The sequence below is a fragment of the Myotis yumanensis genome, unplaced genomic scaffold, assembly GCF_028538775.1.
Source record: "Myotis yumanensis isolate MYYU_CA2020_CCGP unplaced genomic scaffold, mMyoYum1.0.hap1 SCAF_14, whole genome shotgun sequence".
NCBI lineage: Eukaryota > Metazoa > Chordata > Mammalia > Chiroptera > Vespertilionidae > Myotis > Myotis yumanensis.
The window spans coordinates 33342463-33359300 of NW_027223765.1; the positions used below are offsets into that span (position 1 = coordinate 33342463).

The window sequence follows — 16838 nt, forward strand, 5'->3', positions numbered from 1 at the left end:
ATTTTTAAGGTTCCTCCATGTTGTAGCATGTTTCAGTACTTAATTCCTTTCTTATGGGTGAATAATAACCCATTGTATAGTTACACCACATTTTGTTTGTTTATACATTCTTCAGTTGATGGACGTTTGAATTGTTTTCACTTTTTGGCTATTATGAATAATGCTGCTATGAACATTTGCATAACAGTTTTTAAAAAATATGTTTTTTATTGATTTCAGAGAGAAGAAGGGAGAGGGAGAGCGGGATAGAAACATCAGTGATAAGAGAGAATCATTAATTGGCTGCCTTCTGCACACCCCCCATTGGGGATTGAGCCCGCAACTGGGGCATGTGCCCTGACCGGAATTGAACTATGGTTCGATTGGTTGATGTTCAACCACTGAGCCTCCCTGACCGGGCTGGTGTATTGGTTTTTGTTGAACGTATGTTTTAAAATGCTCTTGCATTTTCTTTTTTTAAAAATCCTCACCAAGGATATTTTTTCATTGATTTTTTTAGAGAGAGGGAAAGACAAAGAGAAACATCAATGTGAGAGAAACACATCAATTAGTTGCCTCCTGCACATGCCCTGGCCAGGACCGGGAGCCTGCAACTGAGTTACGTGCCCTTCACCAATGGAACCTGGGACCCTTCAGTCCGAAGGCCGATGTGCAATCCACTGAGTCAAACTGGCTAGGGTATGAATGTATTTTCTTTTTGAAAAGTTTTATTTTATGTTGAAAGTTCCCCAGTGGCTTATTTGGGATAAAGTGCTGAGAGAATGCTACTTTGTCTTGGCATAGTATTCATCAGTGAATACTGAAATCACATAATTTTCTTGTTGTCATTATGGAGTAAAGAATTTTGATCCAGATGGGGTAATAGTAGGTAGCCTTCCCCTAGAATTCTGTTAGAGAAATATCTTGAATTACGTTGTGTACCATTCAATTATCCTTGTGAGAGTAGCAAGTAGTCTTTCACTCTGAAGTTGAATTATACCATTTGCTTGTGGTCTTAAGGAATATCTGAGTGTCTGAATTATGTTTAGTATTATGTATTCAGAGGGATAGTAGGCAGGATTCCCATTCTGTAATCTATTTGGCATCATTGATGTTATAGGGGTTTTATTCTTACCACATTCCCTCTGAGATTTGGACTATAATAGAGTAGCATTAAATATTTGTGTTTTCTTATTTTGGCACCCAACCCTGAAGCTTTGTTTTGCAGTTATTGCTCTAACACAGGGGTGGGCAAATTTTTTGACTCGAGGGCCACAATGGGTTCTTAAACTGGACCGGAGGGCCGGAACAAAAGCATGGATGGAGTGTTTGTGTGAACTAATATAAATTCAAAGTAAACATCATTACATAAAAGGGTACGGTCTTTTTTTTTTTTTTTAGTTTTATTCATTTCAAACGGTCCGTAGTTTGCCCACGGCTGCGAGTCTAACACTTTTGCCTTGATAGATTCCTTTTCGAATTGGCAAAAGTTTTCTTGTTTTGCAAGTTTGGGGTAACCTGACCCAATCCATTGAAAACTAATGTTTTTCAGACTTCTTGAAAGCAAGGAATAGTCTTTGCTGTCTTTATAGCTTACTTCTAAGTGACTTTGGGATTCCCTGGAGGCAACGGAAAATATATGTTACATATTAACCACCATCAAACTTTATCCCAAGGAACTTGACTGTAGGCAAGCCCTTTAAAAGGGTTTGTGTAATGAACACTGGGCTGGAACCAAGAAGATCTCTGTTACTGAACAAATAATTTGTACCTATTTTTTTGTTTTTGTTTTTGTTTTTGTACTTCTTTTTATAAAAAGATAATATTGACTCTAATTTATAAGAATGTTGTGATGGGAAATCTCTTCTGGTAAGGTACTTCTTTTTTTTTTTTAAGACAGGCATTTGGGCTCTGACCGGTTTGGTTCAGTGGATAGAGTGTTGGCCTGCAGACTGAAGGGTCCCAGGTTCGATTCTGATCAAGGGCATGTACCTTGGTTGTGGGCACATCCCCAGTTGGGGGTGTGCAGGAGGCAGCTGATCGATGTTGCTCTCTCATCAATGTTTCTAACTCTCTATCCCTCTCCCTTCCTCTCTGTAAAAAATCAATAAAATATATTAAAAAAAAATAAAAGACAAGGCATTTGGGAAGATACATGTATTATGGAAATTCTTGTTAGTGCTTTTTTTCTTTATTTTAATAATGTAAATGAATCTGCTTGTCACGTACAGTTTGTGTATTTACATTTTCAGTGCTCTTCAGTTTTCTGTATAGTTCCAGATTTCTATATGGTACATTTTCCTTCTGAATGAAGGACTTCTTTTAACATTTTGTGTGGAACAGGTTTGCTGGTGATAAATCCTTTCAGCTTTTGTATGTCTAAAGAAGTCTTTAATTTGTCTTGATTTATAGAAGCTATTTTTACTGGTTATAGAATTCTAAGTTCACAGTATTTTTCTTTCAGTTTTCTGTCTTATTGTTTCCAATGAGAAGTTGGCTGTCATTCTTATCTTTGTCTCTCTGTACATAATGTGTGGTTGTTTTCTTCTGGCTGTGTTTTATTTTTCTTTCGATTTATAAAAATTCCGTTAAACATACAATATAAAATTTATCATCTTGACCATTTTTAAGTTTACTGATCAGTGGCATTAAGTACATTCATATCATTGTGCAGCCATCACAACCATCTATCCTTAGAACTCTTTTCATGTTGCAGAACTGAAATTCTATTTCTATTAAACAATAACTTCCCATTTCCCCTGCCATCCAGCCCCTGGTAATCACCATTCCACTTTCTGGCTCTATGAATTTGAATACTCTAGGTATCTCATATAAGTGGAATCATACAGTATTTGTCTTTTAGTGACTGGCTTGTTTCACTTAATAGATGTTAAGATTCATTCATGTAGCATATGCCATTTCCTTTTTAAGGCTGAATAATACTACATTGTATTTATATACCATATTTTGCTTATCCATGCATCTGTTGATGGACATTTGGCTTGTTTCCACATTCTAGCTATTGTGAATAATGCTGCTGTAAACATAGGTGTACAAATATATCTTATTCTGCTTTCAATTCTTTTAGCTATATATCCAGAAGTGGAATTGCTGGATTATATGGTAATTCTAGGTTTAAATTTTGAAGAACCACCAGGCTGTTTTCCCCAGTAGCTCTGCAATTTTACATTTCCACCAACAGTGCAGAAGGGTTCCAATTTCTCCATCTTCTTGCCAACATTGTTACTTATTTTTTAACTAGAGGCCCGGTGCACAAAAATTTGTGCACTCGGGGGGGAACGGAGGGTCCCTCAGCCCGGCCTGTGCCCTCTCGCAGTCTGGGACCCCTCGGGAGATAACGACCTGCTGCCTTAGTCCTGCTCCCAGGTGGCAGAGGGCAGGCCCATTCCCTAGGTGCAGCCCCTGGTCGGGCTCAGAGCAGGGCTGATTGGGGAGTTGGGGCGCCACCCCCTGTCATGCACAGAGCAGGGCAAATGGGGAGGTTGCGATGCCACCCTCAGGTACGTTCAGGGTAGGGCCGATTGGGGGGTTGGGGCACCGCCCCCTGTAACAAACATGGCAGGGTCGATGGGGAGGTTGGGGCGCCACCCCCTGTCATGCACAGAGCAGGGCCAATCAGGGGGTTGGGGTGCTGCCCCCTGTCACACACAGAGCAGGTCCCATCAGGGGGGTTGGGGCTCCGTACCCTGTGACACACAGAACAGGGCCAATCAGGGGGTTGGGCACTGCCCCCTGTCATGCACAGAGCAGGGCCCATCAGGGGGTTTGGGAGCTCCCCCCTGTCATGCACAGAGCAGGGCCCATCAGGGGGTTGGGGAGCTCCCCCCTGTCACGCACAGAGCAGGGCCGACCAGGGGGTTGAGGAGCTCCCCCCTGTCACTCACAGAGTAGTGCTGATAGGGAAGTTAGGGCACCACCCCCTGTCACACACAGAGCAGGGCCGATCAGGGGGTTGGGGCACCGCCACTGTCACACTCAGGGCAGGGCCAATGGGTAGGTTATGGCTCTACCCCATCACACACAGAGCAGGGCCCGTGGGAGGGGGGGTTGGGGCGTCGCCCTCTATCACCCACAGAGCAGGGCCGATCAGGGGGTTGTGGCCCCGCCCCCTGTCACACACAGAGCCGCAGGGCGATCAGGTGGTTTGGGCGCTGCCCTCTGTCATGCTGATCCAGTGCCAGGAGGCCTCACGGCTCTGCTGATCCCGGTGCTGGGAGGCATATTACCCTTTTACTATATAGGATAGAGGCCTGGTGCACGGGTGGGGGCCAGCTGGTTTGCCCTGAAAGGTGTCCTGGATCAGGGTGGGGGTCCCCACTGGGGTGCCTGGCCAGTCTGGGTGAGGGGCTTAGGGCTGCTTTCAGGCTGGCGGTTGACTGAAGCTCCCAACCGCTCCTTTTTTTATTTTTTTATTCTGGGCCAGCTTTAGCTCTGGCTCTAGCTCCGAGGCTTCCGCTGCTGAAAGCAGGTTATCTGGTTTGTTTGAGTTCTATAATCGAAACAATGTATAACTCCAGCTCTGAGATCCCAGCCAGCTGAAAGCTAGTTTCTGGGGTTTTGTTTAGGTTCTATATTTGTTACAAAGTTTCAAACTGCCAGCTCAGAGGCCGGCAGCTGCAGGCGGAGAACATTGGAGTCCTCTGTCACTGAAGCAAGCAAGCCTCATGTTCGCTTCCAGCTGCCTGGCTGCAGGCCGCCATCTTGGCTGACAGTTAATTTGCATATCCCAGTGATTAGCCAATGGGAAGGGTAGCGGTCGTACGCTAATTACCATATTTCTCTTTTATTAGATAGGATTAGTAGCCATCCTTATGAGTATAAGGTTGATACCTCATTGTAGTTTTGACTTGCATTTCCTTAATAAATAGTTATGTTGAGTATCTTTCATGTGCTGATTGACCATTCATGTATCTTCTTCGGATAAATATCTGTTCAAGTCTTTTGCCCATTTTGAATTGAGCTGTTTGTTTTTTTGTGGTTGAGTTATAGGACTCTGTTCATATTCTGGATAATAATTAATTATAAGAAATATGATTTGCAAATATTTTCTCCTATTCTGTATTCTTCTGGCTGCTTTTAAGATTTTTTTCCTTATCTCTGGTTTTAAGCAATTTGATTTTGATTACTCCTTGGTTTAATTTTCTCCAGGATTTTGTGCTTTGTGTTTGTTGAGCTTTCTGGCTCTATGGGTTTATAGTTCATCAAATTTGGAAAAATTTTGGATATTATTTTTTAAAATCTGTCCCACTCTCCTTAAGATTCCAATTACACCTTAGCTCCTTTAGGTTGTCCCATAGCTCGTTGATGTCCTACTCTTTTTTTTCTCAGACTTCTTGTATTTCAGATTTCATTTTGGATAGTTTCTATTCTTATGTTTTACATTCACTAATATTTTAGTCTGCATTGTCTTATCTGCTATTAATCCCATTCATTATATGTCATTTCAGCCCACTATATACAGTGTTGGGCAAAAGTAGGTTTACACAGTTGTGAGTATGTGAAACAGTTTACTCTTACATTATTATTAATTATTTTCCATATACTAGATGTACCGGTTAATAATGTGGATTTTTTTCAATAGATGGAGTTACACATATGTTGAGATATATGCGATTTGATATGTATGCAGTTTTGTTGTATTGACAATAAACTTCAAAACTTCATATGTCAAATTTGCTAAAGATGTTAACATCATAGATATTTTTACACTTAAAAATGTCAAATTTTGTGCCAAAAAAAGAGCATTTGTGGGAAATTATAATTCATTACTTTATTTTGAAGAAAAGTGCTGCTGAATACTTCGGGAAGCTTATGGTGAACATGCTCCATCTCAAGATACTTGTGAACGCTGATCTAAACGCTGTAAAAGTGATGATTTTGATGTGAAAGACAACGTCCAGGTCAACCAAAAAAGTTTGAAGACTGGCCAGGCACCCCAGTGGGGACCCCCACCCTGAAGGGTGTGTGACCAGCTGCAAACAGCCATCAGCCCCTCACCCAGGCTGGCCAGGCACCCCAGAGGTGACCCCCACCCTGATCCAGGACACCCTTCAGGGCAAACCAGCTGGCCCCCACCCGTGCACCAGGCCTCTATCCTATATAGTAAAAGGGTAATATGCCTCCCAGCGCCCGGATCAGCGGAGCTGCGAGGCCTCCCGGTACCGGGATCAGCGTGACAGGGGCAGTGCCCAAACCCCTTGATTGCCCTGCAGCTCTGTGTGTGACAGGGGGCGGGGGCACAACCTCCCTATCCGCCCTGCTCTGTTCGTGACAGGGGAAGGCTCCCCAACCCCCTGATCAGCCCTGCTCTGTGCCTGATAGGGGGGAGCTCCCCAACCCCCTGATCGCCCTGCGGCTCTGTGTGTGACAGGGTGCGGAGCCCCAACCCCCTGATTGGCCCTGCTCTGTGTGTGACGGTGCGGCGCCCCAACCCCCTGATCGGCCCTGCTCTGTGTGTGACAGGGTGCAGCGCCCCAACCCCCCCCCTCCCCCCCACGGGCCCTGCTCTGTGTGTGATGGGGTAGAGCCATAACCTCCCCATCGGCCCTGCCCTGAGTGTGACAGGGTGCGGTGCCCCAACCTCCTGATCCGCCCTGCTCTGTGTGTGACAGGGGGCAGTGCCCCAACTCCCCTATTGGCCCTACTCTGTGAGTGACAGGGGGGAGCTCCCCAACCCCCTGATCGACCCTGCTCTGTGCGTGACAGGGTACAGAGCCCCAACCCCCCTGATGGGCCCTGCTCTGTGTGTGACAAGGGGTGGCGCTGCAACCTCCCCATCGACCCTGCCTTGAGTGTGACAGGGCGGTGCCCCAACCCCCCAGTCGGCCCTACCCTGAGCGTGACTGAGGGTGGCATCGCAACCTCCCGATCCGCCCTTCTCTGTGCGTGACAGGGGGCGGCGCCCCAACTCCCCAATCAGCCCTGCTCTGAGCCCGACCAGGGGCTGCACCTAGGGATTGGGCCTGCCCTCTGCCACCTGGGAGCAGGCCTAAGCCAGCAGGTCGTTATCTCCCGAGGGGTCCCAGACTGCGAGAGGGCACAGGCTGGGCTGAGGGATCCCCCCTCCACCCCAAGTACACAAATTTTTGTGCACCGGGCCTCTAGTATATATATAAAAGGCTAAGCGACTATCTGACCAACCGTCCAACCGCAATGACCACCAGGGGGCAGATGCTCTGACCAGTAGCTACGATGGGCACTGACCACCAGGGGGCAGACGCTCAACGCAGGAGCTGCCGAGCTGTGGTGAATCAATCGCCCTCTTGCAATCTGGGAGCCCTCAGGGGATGTTGGAGAGCCAGTTTGGGCCTGATCCCTGTAGGCCAGGCCGAGGGACCCCACCTGCCGGAGGGACCTTGCTCACTTGGCAGATGCCCTTTGAGCCACGGCGCTGCCCCAGGTGTGGCCAACAGGAAGGGACTGTGGGAGGTGTGTCTGGCTCGTCTTATGCATTCTCGCCCCGCCAGCCATCTTCTAATTAATTTCCTTTCAATTTGCATGAATCCATGCACGAGATCACTAGTCTTACTATAAAAATCATGAAATAGAGAACTGGATCACCTGCTGAAGTGTACCTTTTTTTTTTTTTTACATTTTATTTATTGATGGGGGGGGGGGGGGGGTGAGAGAACATCGATATGTTGTACCACTTATTTATGCATTCATTGTTTGCTTCTTGTATGTGACCTGACTGGAGATCGAATCTGGAACCTTGGTTTATTGGGACTACACTCTAACCCGCTGAGCTACCTGGCCAGGACTGAAGTGTACTTTTGATTGCTGCTGTCTTTGATAACCCCATTATCAGTTGGCTCACCCACTTGTATTTACCTCCACTTGATCTTTTAATATTCATTAATACCAACTTGAAAAATGTTGAGACTAACGAGTGGTAATTGTTTGCCAGCCACTCATTTGCATTCAGTAGTATTTCTTTTTCCTTCTCTTACTCCTTTGTCCCAGCAGGTATTACTCTCTTCAGAAGACACAACTGCAGTTAGCACTTTCTTCAGATGCTGATACTTGGTAAACAGCTGCTTTTGATCACAAGATTTAGAAGATAGTCTCCATCCTCCCAGATTGGATCTCTTTTCATATGGATCTTCTATTTCTGTCTTTTAAAAAAATAACCTTTTTGGGAACATTTTGGATTACAACGTTTCATCCTCATCTATGCAAAGAAAGGAAAGCTGTTGTGCTGGGATTTTGAGGAGGTACGTCTTTTTTCTTTTATTGCAAAATTGCATCACTTAGTCAGAGCACTATAAAATAATGATATAACCTTGACTTTCCTCTTTAGAACTCAGTTCTCAATTCACTGGTTTCATCTACCTTTCTATTCTCCCTTTTTTCTAGCAATTGTCATAGCGTAGTAAGAACTTCCTTCATGTGCAGTATAACAATTAATTCTTTAAATTCTTCCTAAATGTCATTGGACTCTGGGTTAGACTTATACTAGTAAGTGACAAGAAGCAGTTTGAATTCTTATTCCTCAAGTTGAGATTGTGACTTTTTTTAACTTAATTTGTTTGTTTCCATTCTGCATAGACATTGAATGGTTTGGGAAAGCTTAGTATCTTCAGCATAATATATGGCTATGTTATTTTATAGTCTGTTTCAATATCATTTGCAAGAGGAGGTATGGTAGCGTAGAAATCAAGAGACTTCATTCCCAGTTTTGACATTATGTCATGCTTTGAGGGTTAAAGTATGTTTTCTTACCTCTAGGCTTTTTGTTATTTGCTTTACACAGACCTCAAAGGATTGTTGAGGATCAGATGAGAACATTTGTGTGGAAGACTATTTTGTTGATATAAAGCAGTGGTTTTCAACGGGTATGGGGCAAGAATTTTTAAAACAAGCAATACCTAACTAGTCAGGGGCACTGATCTCTTTTCCCTTAGATTGTCAATGAAAAAATGACAATAGCCAACACAACAATAGCCATCCAGTGTGAATGCCCTGTCTTGAACCATAAATATATAGGTCATACAATAGAGTTGCATCTATTGGCCATGTTGCATAATAAGGTTATGTCTGATTGGTTAATTCTTGGTACCAGAAATCTTTATATACAAACTAGAGTTCTGGTGCATGAAATTTGTGCATGGGTAGGTTCCCTAGGTCTGGATGGTGATCAAGGCTGACCTGTGGGGCAACCGGCAGGGTGATCGCGGGTCCCTGCTGGCACCCACCTTGGCCGGCCTGGCACCGCCTGCTTGCCGGCCCCGCCCCCTGCCCTCTGCCACCGCCGCCGGTTGCCTCCCTCTGCAGGGCAGCCAGCGGGGCGATCAGGGGGCCCCTGCTGGCACCCACCTTGGCTGGCCTGGGGCCTGAAGGCTGGGGGCAGCTTCTGTGTTGAGCGTCTGCCCCTGCATTGAGCGTCTGCCCCCTAGTGGTCATTGTGCATCATAGTGATTCCACTGTTGGTCAATTTGCATATTAGGCTTTTATTATATAGGATATAGGCACCTGATTTTTTAAAAAGTCACTTTAGAGCAAAAAGGGTAGGTAATTACTATTATTCCTTTTTGGAGACTAATCAAAATTATGTCTATTTTTCAGGCATGCAGGAGACAGCCAATTGATGTGTCTCTCTCACATTGATGTTTCTCTCTGTCTCTACCCCTCTCTTCCACTCTCTCTAAAAATCAATGGAGCCCTAACTGGTTTGGCTCAGTGGATAGAGCATCAGCCTGCAGACTCAAGGGTCTCAGGTTCGATTCCGGTTAAGGGCATGTACCTTGGTTGTGGGCACAATCCCAGTAGGGAGTGTGCAGGAGGCAGCTGATCAGTGTTTCTAACTCTCTATTCCTCTCCCTTCCTCTCTGTAAAAAATCAATAAAATATATTTTTAAAAAAATCAATGGAAAAAATCCTTGGGTGAGGATTAACAAAATAAATAAATAAATAAATAAATTTTTAAAAAGTTGATTTATTTTCTGTGATACTGAGAAAATGTCAGTTTGAATGGTAAGGGACCATTTTATACAGTCTTATCAGATACTGTTTTGAAGAGAAACCTTATTTGTTTATTGTTTTATGCATTTAAAAATATTGAGTGGTACTGTGCTCTGAGCACTGGGAAAAAAAACTGACAAAAATACGGTCTTCTTAGAGCTTAGCCTATATAATAAAAGCCTAATATGCAAATCGACCAAACGGCAGAATGACTGGTGGAACGACCGGTCGCTATGACGCGCACTGACTACCAGGGGGCAGACGCTCAACACAGGAGCTGCCCCCAGCCCTCAGGCCCTGATGGGCAGTGGCGGGGTTCGGGGCTGGTGAGTGGGCGGTGCCAGGCCAGCCAAGGCTGATGCCAACAGGGCCCCCCCCGCAACGCCCTGCCAGTTGCCCCTCAGAAGGAGGTGGGAGATGGGTGGCAGGGCCCGCGAGTGGGCGACGCCATGCCAACCAAGGCGAGTCCCAGCAGGGACCTCTGATTGCCCCACCGGTCACCCCACAGAGGGAGGCGACCAGTGGCAGCAGTGGTGGCGTGGGCAAGGATGGCGAGTGGGCAGCGCCAGGCCAGCCAAGGTAGGTGCCAGAGGGGGCCCCCCTGATCGCCTTGCCAGTCGCTCTACAGATCAACCCTGATCGTTGGTCAGGCCTAGGGACCCTACCTGTGCATGAATTTTGTGCACTGGGCCTCTAGTATCTTACCTAATAATAGACAAACATGGCAATTGACTATACCTTCGTTACGCCTCCCATTGGCTAATCAGCGAGATATGCAAATTAACTGCCAACAAAGATGGCGGCTGGCAGCCACGGAGCTGGAACGAGCAGGAGGCTTGCTTGCTCCAATGATGGAGGAAGCCAAGCTTCCCCGCCTGCCGCGGCCGGCTCTAAGCTACACTTAAAGCAACAAAGTTTCAATTATAGAAGGTAAATAAACCGCAGATACCTGCTTTCAGCCGGCTGTGGCCACGGAGCTGGAGCCCAGGAGGCTTTCCCTCCCACCCACCCTGGCCGGCTCTGAGCTCCACTCAGGCAACAAAGTTTTTTTTTTAATTAAATCTTTATTGTTCAGATTATCACAGTTGTTCCTCTTTTCCCTCCCCATAGCTCCCCTCCACCCGGTTCCCACTCCACCCTCTGTCCCTAACCCCCTCCCCACTGTCCTCATCCATAGGTGTACAATTTTTGTCCAGCCTCTTTCCACATGCCCCACACCCCTCCCCCGCCCCCAGAATAGTCAGTCCACCCCCTTTCTATGCCCCTGATTCTATTATATTCACCAGTTTATTTTGTTGATCAGATTATTTATTCACTTGATTTTTATTTATTTTTTATATAGGTGGCCCTCCTCCTCCCCATGGCCAGCCCCACCCCCAATCAGCCCCCCAACCTCAGGTTGGCGAGTGGGGGGCAGTTGGGGGCAATCAGGCCAGTGGGTGGCAGGGGATGTCTGACTGCTGGTGCAGGATCGGAGGCAGGCCAGCCAGGCTGAGGGACCCCTCCCAGTGCACTGGCATATGTGCTGCCGCTGCTGAAGCGAGAACTCACTTGATTTTTAGATTCACTTGTTGATAGATGTGTATTTGTTGTTCATAATTTGTGTCTTTACCTTTTTCTTCTTCTTCCTCTTCTTAAAGGATACCTTTCAGTACTTCATATAATACTGGTTTGGTGGTAATGAACTCCTTTAGCTTTTTCTTATCTGTGAAGCTCTTTATCTGACCTTCAATTCTGAATGATAGCTTCGCTGGGTAGAGTAATCTTGGTTGTAGGTTCTTGCTATTCATCACTTTGAATATTTCTTGCCACTCCCTTCTGGCATGCAAAGTTTTTGTTGAGAAATCAGCTGACAGTTGTAGGTAACTGACTGTTTTTCTCTTGCTGTTTTTAAGATTCTCTCTTTGTCTTTTGCTCTTGGCATTTTAATTATGATGTGTCTTGGTGTGGTCCTCTTTGGATTCCTTTTGTTTGGGGTTCTATGCGCTTCCTGGACTTGGAAGTCTATTTCTTTCACCAGGTAGGGGAAGTTTTCTGTCATTATTTCTTCAAATAGGTTTTCAATATCTTGCTCTCTCTCTTCTTCTGGCACCCCTATAATTTGGGTGTTGGTACACTTGAAGTTGTCCCAGAGGCTTCTTACACTATCTTCATATTTTTGGATTCTTTTTGCTTTTTGCTTTTCTGGTTGGGTGGTTTTGCTTCTTCGTATTTCAAATCTTTGACTTATTCTTGTGATCCTCTAGTCTGCTGTTGGAACTCTGTATCTTATTCTTTATTTCAGTCAGTGTATGCTTAATTTCTAGTTGGTCCTTTTTCATAACCTCGAGAGTCTCACTAGATTTCTTGAGGGTCTCACTAAGTTTATCCGCGGTTTCTAGAAAATTCTTGAAAAACCTTAAAAGTGTGGTATTGAACTCTATATCCAGTAGTTTGCTTTCCTCCATTTCTGTCATTTGTGACCTGTTTCTTTGTCTCTGCATTTTTTATGCTTCCCCGTGTTGATAGAGTGGCTTTCTGTGCTAGGTGTCCTATAGGGCCCAGTGGCTCAGCCTCTCCAATTACCGGAGGTGGACACTCTTGGTGCACCCCTTTGTGGGCTTTGTGCACAGTTTTGTTGTAGTTAAGCCTTAATTGTTGTAGGTATAACTGGGAGGAATTGACCTCCAGGCCAATTGGCTGTGAGAATCAGCTGTGTCTGCAGTGGGAGAACTTCTGTGCTGGAGACACCCTTCTGGGGCAAGACTTGCTTCAGTGGGGCTTTGCTGCTCACTGAGTCTGCCCCCTGAGTGTGTCCCTTATGGATCTGAGGAGTTGTAATCTGGATGGACCCACTCTGACCACTGGGTACACTGGCTCTTGGATCTCTAAGGCGGTGCTAATTTAGCCTCTGCCTAAGGCTACCCAGCAGGAACCCAGCTGTGAAGCAAGGCAAGCTGCTGTGGGGCTTTAGGACTTCTTTTGGATGTTCTGGGTTTCTCTGACCCAGCTGCAGTTTGTTAGGTAATTTTCAGATTGCAAAGGGCCAGGCCTTTCATATGCAAAAGCCTCTGGGCACAACTTGGGTGGGGTGGGGTCTCAGGGGATCAACAGGGCGGAGCAAGCAGCTATGGCTGCTCCTCAGTCCTCCCCTAAGAGGCTCTGCTTCTCAGTGTCCCAGTAATCAGTAATCGCTGTAAGCACCTCTGAGAGAAAGCCGTCCTTGAGTTCCGACCGATGCCAGACAGTCCAGTTTCTCCAGTATGAGTCTGGGTCCCCAGAGATTTGCTCAGAACTGAAGTTCAGAGCAGTTGGGAGCTTGAGACTCCCTCCCGACTGAAAAAGACAACTGTGTCCTCAGCTGCCAGCCCTTTCCGCGTGCACTGCGTCCTCAGCTGCCAGGCCTTTCCGTGTTCGCCGCATCCTCCGCTGCCAGCCCTATTTGTGTGCGCCCCGTCCTCAGTTGCCAGCTGCACGCATGCCTCTGTACCTCTGCACTTTACTTCCGCACCTCCTCTGAGTCTCAGTGTGCTTTTCTCTTTCCTTCTAGTTGTAGAATTTCCACTCAGCCCGCCTTCCTGTGGTTCTGGATGATGTCCGTTTTGTCTTTTAGTTGTATTTTTGAAGTGGTTGTGCGAGGCAGCAATTTCCGGTGTTTACCTATGCTGCCATCTTGGTTTCTCCACAAAGTTTCAATTATAGAAGGTAAATAAACCCCAGATACCTGCTTTCAGCCGGCCGTGGCCACGGAGCTGGAGCCTTGGGTTGCCCCTGGTGATGGAGGAAGCCAAGCCCTGGCTGGCTCTGAGCTCCACTCCAGGCTACAAAGTTTCAATTATAGAAGGTAAATAAATCCCAGAATAAAAAAAAAGAAAAAAAAGGAGAGGCTGGGAGCTTCTGTTGCTAGGGAGGCTTGGCCAGTCTGAAAACGGCCCTCAGCCCTTCACTCAGGCTGGCCAGGCACCCCAGTGGGGACCCCCCCACTCTAAAGGTGGTGTGGCCAGCCTGAAAACAGCCATCAGCCCCTCACCCAGGCTGGCCAGGCACCCCAGAGGCACCGCAGTGGGGACCCCTACCCTGAAGGGCAAACCAGCCGGCCCCCAACCATGCACCAGGCCTCTATCTTATATAATAAAAGGGTAATATGCAAACTGACCCTAACAGCAGAAAGACTGGGAATGACTGGTCACTATGACACACACTGACCACCAGGGGGCAGATGCTCAATGCAGGAGCTGCCCCCTGGTGTCAGTGTGTTCCCACAGGGGGAGCTCTGCTCAGCCACAAGCCAGGCTGATGGCTGCCAGTACAGCGGTGGTGGTGGGAGCCTCTCCTGCCTCCTCAGCAGCGCTAAGGATGTCAGACTGCAGCTTAGGCCTGCTCTCCACTGGCAAATGGACATCCCCCGAGGGCTTCCGGGCTGCCAGAGGGATGTCTGATTGCCAGCTTAGGCCCAGTCCCCCGGGGAGCGGGCCTAAACCAGCAGGTGGTCATCCCCCGAGGGGTCCCAGACTGGGCGAGGGCACAGGCCAGACTGAGGGACACTCTTCCCCCTCACTCCAGTGCACAAATTTTTGTGCACTGGGCCTCTAGTATTATTTATATTATATGGAGATATAGACTAGACAAGATAAATAGGTAAAAATGCAGCTTTTTAACCTATGATGACAAGTTCCAATGAGAAAAGTAAAAACAGGAAAGAGGAATAGGAATATTGAGGGGAGGGATTGAGTATTCACAGACAGTCTTACAGATAAGGTGACATTTCAATAAAGGCTTGAAGAGGAGAGGAGATAAAAGAAGGGCATTCCAGCCATAGCAAAAGGCAAGTGCAAATGTCCTGAGACAGAAGTTTGCCTGAGGAATGGCAAGGGCCTGGGAGGGTGGGTACTTTTATTGTGGTGCCTTATGCAAATACTTTTTAAACTTTAATGTGTATATGAATTACCTAAGGTGTTCTTGTTAAAATTCAGATTGTAATTTTGTAGTTCTGAGGTGGGGCCCATTTCTAATAAGCTCCCAGTTGCTGCTAGTTCTGTTGGTCCTTTGCAGGACTTTAACTTTTATTCTGAGTGAAATGGGAAGTCTTTGGAGGGTTTTGGGTAGTGGTATGATATCTGATTTCCATTTTGACATTATCATTATTCTGGCTGCTGTGTTGGTAATGGATTGGTGGTAGAATGGGCAAGGGCAAAAGTAGGAATAGCAGTTGGGCTACTGCTGTAATCCAAGTGAGAGAAGATGACCATTTGCACTAGGGGTAGCAGTGAATATGGTGACACATGGTATGATTCTGGATATATTTTTCAGGTAAAGAAACTGGCTTTGCTGATAGATTGGATATGTGCTGGAAAGGAAAAGATGGAGTTCAGGATGAGTTCCTGGAAGAATGCCATTGCCATTTATTGAGATGGGGGAGCCTGAAAAGAATAAGTGTGGAGGGAAAGAACAGTTCAGTTTTGGACATAATTACGTTATAGATGCCTATTAGACTTAGTAGAGGTGTTGCATAAGTAGTTGGGTTTATGAATCTGGAATACAGGAGAAAGGGTCCACTGTTGTCAAATAGAATATATTTAAAGCCAGGAGCCTGGATGAGATCACTAAGGGAGTGAACAGAAACATAAGAAAGAAGAGGCTGAAAAACTTAGTTAACTCTGGAGTAGATCAGAATTTAGAGGTCCTTCCCCCCTCCCCCCCAAACTTGTCTTTCTTTAAGATAAGTCTTTCAGGAGCATAATTTGGGACATATTATTCTCAAGGATTGTTGGAGAGTTTATAATTTTATATAAATAATAAAAAGTAAAGCTTGCTATAATATATAAGAGTTTGTGTGTTATAACTAGGTTTAGTCTTTAGCTCTGTCACTTGTGTGCAGTGGGAAATTTAATGAGATTAATTTTCACATCTGCTATTGGGGACAGTATCTACGTTTTAGAGTTGTATATACTGGAAATAATTTATCCTAAGCTTAATGCTTGGCACAAAGATGACATATATTTCATAAAATTAACGCTAATTATTTTTAGTAACTATTCAGACAACATTGCTTAAATTTTTGGGTCTTCATATATGTGCAGCAAGGTAAAGTGAGACATTATATCAATAAAATCCATTTGTATCTCCAAGCTTTACAAATATACACTAGGAATGAATTACTGGTGTGTGTGTTTTTTTTTCCATACCACAACTCTTTCTGTTGTAATTAGCTAGTTAATATTAATAAAGGAAAGGAAACTAAGGGAAGTCAGACATTGTAATCGTGATCACCTGGGAAGCTTCACCAGGAAGCTGCAGCTTCACATAGCATTGTTCCTACTAGGGGATTAATAGTCCTTTCTTTCCCCTCCCTGGACTGGATTGTTGGGGTGGGGTGGGGGTGTGGGGGGAGAGAGGAGAAGGAGATAGGCACATGCACTGTATAAGTGGTGGGGCAGGGGAGGTGCTTGCCTGCCATCAGTCTAGCCTGGGGAACAGTGGATTGGCTTGGGGGTAAACCCCAGCAAAGCTCAGGAAATCTTGGAAAGTTAATTGGTTAGTTTGAAGAAGCTCCTGTTAAAATCCCAGACAAAGAGTTCCCTCTTTCTTGTCCTCTCTTGCTCCGTGCATGACCTACACTCTTTGTGCATTCACACATTCTCTCTCCATAGCCAGGTGGCCTTGGCAAGCGCATAGCCTATGGCTGTGCTGACTCCACACGCACGATGCTGGACTTTAATATGAAGCAGAAATTGTGAGCAGTGGCCTTTATTCTGACCCTGCTGAAGGACACATTCCGAGGCAGGACAGAGGGAAATGGGACATTAAAAACCCAGGGGTTTATTTCTACCTAAATAGATATTACTCATCCTCCCCTGAGAGTCTCAGGAAATTCTTTTCCATGTGATGTTGCAAGAACT

The 16838-nt window shown here is 45.9% G+C and overlaps 1 protein-coding gene across 4 annotated transcripts in view; it reads left to right on the forward strand.

The window, feature by feature from the left end:
* TMCC1 (transmembrane and coiled-coil domain family 1) overlaps positions 1 to 16838 on the forward strand; it is a 152184-nt gene that overhangs the window by 11424 nt on the left and 123922 nt on the right. For 2 of the 4 annotated variants that reach the window (XM_070433568.1, XM_070433571.1), the window contains exon 2: positions 7966 to 8213. The exons of the other annotated variants lie outside the window; for them this stretch is intronic. The gene's annotated coding sequence lies outside the window, so the exon portion shown is untranslated. The remainder of the gene's footprint in view (positions 1 to 7965; positions 8214 to 16838) is intronic. 4 annotated transcript variants of the gene reach the window in all.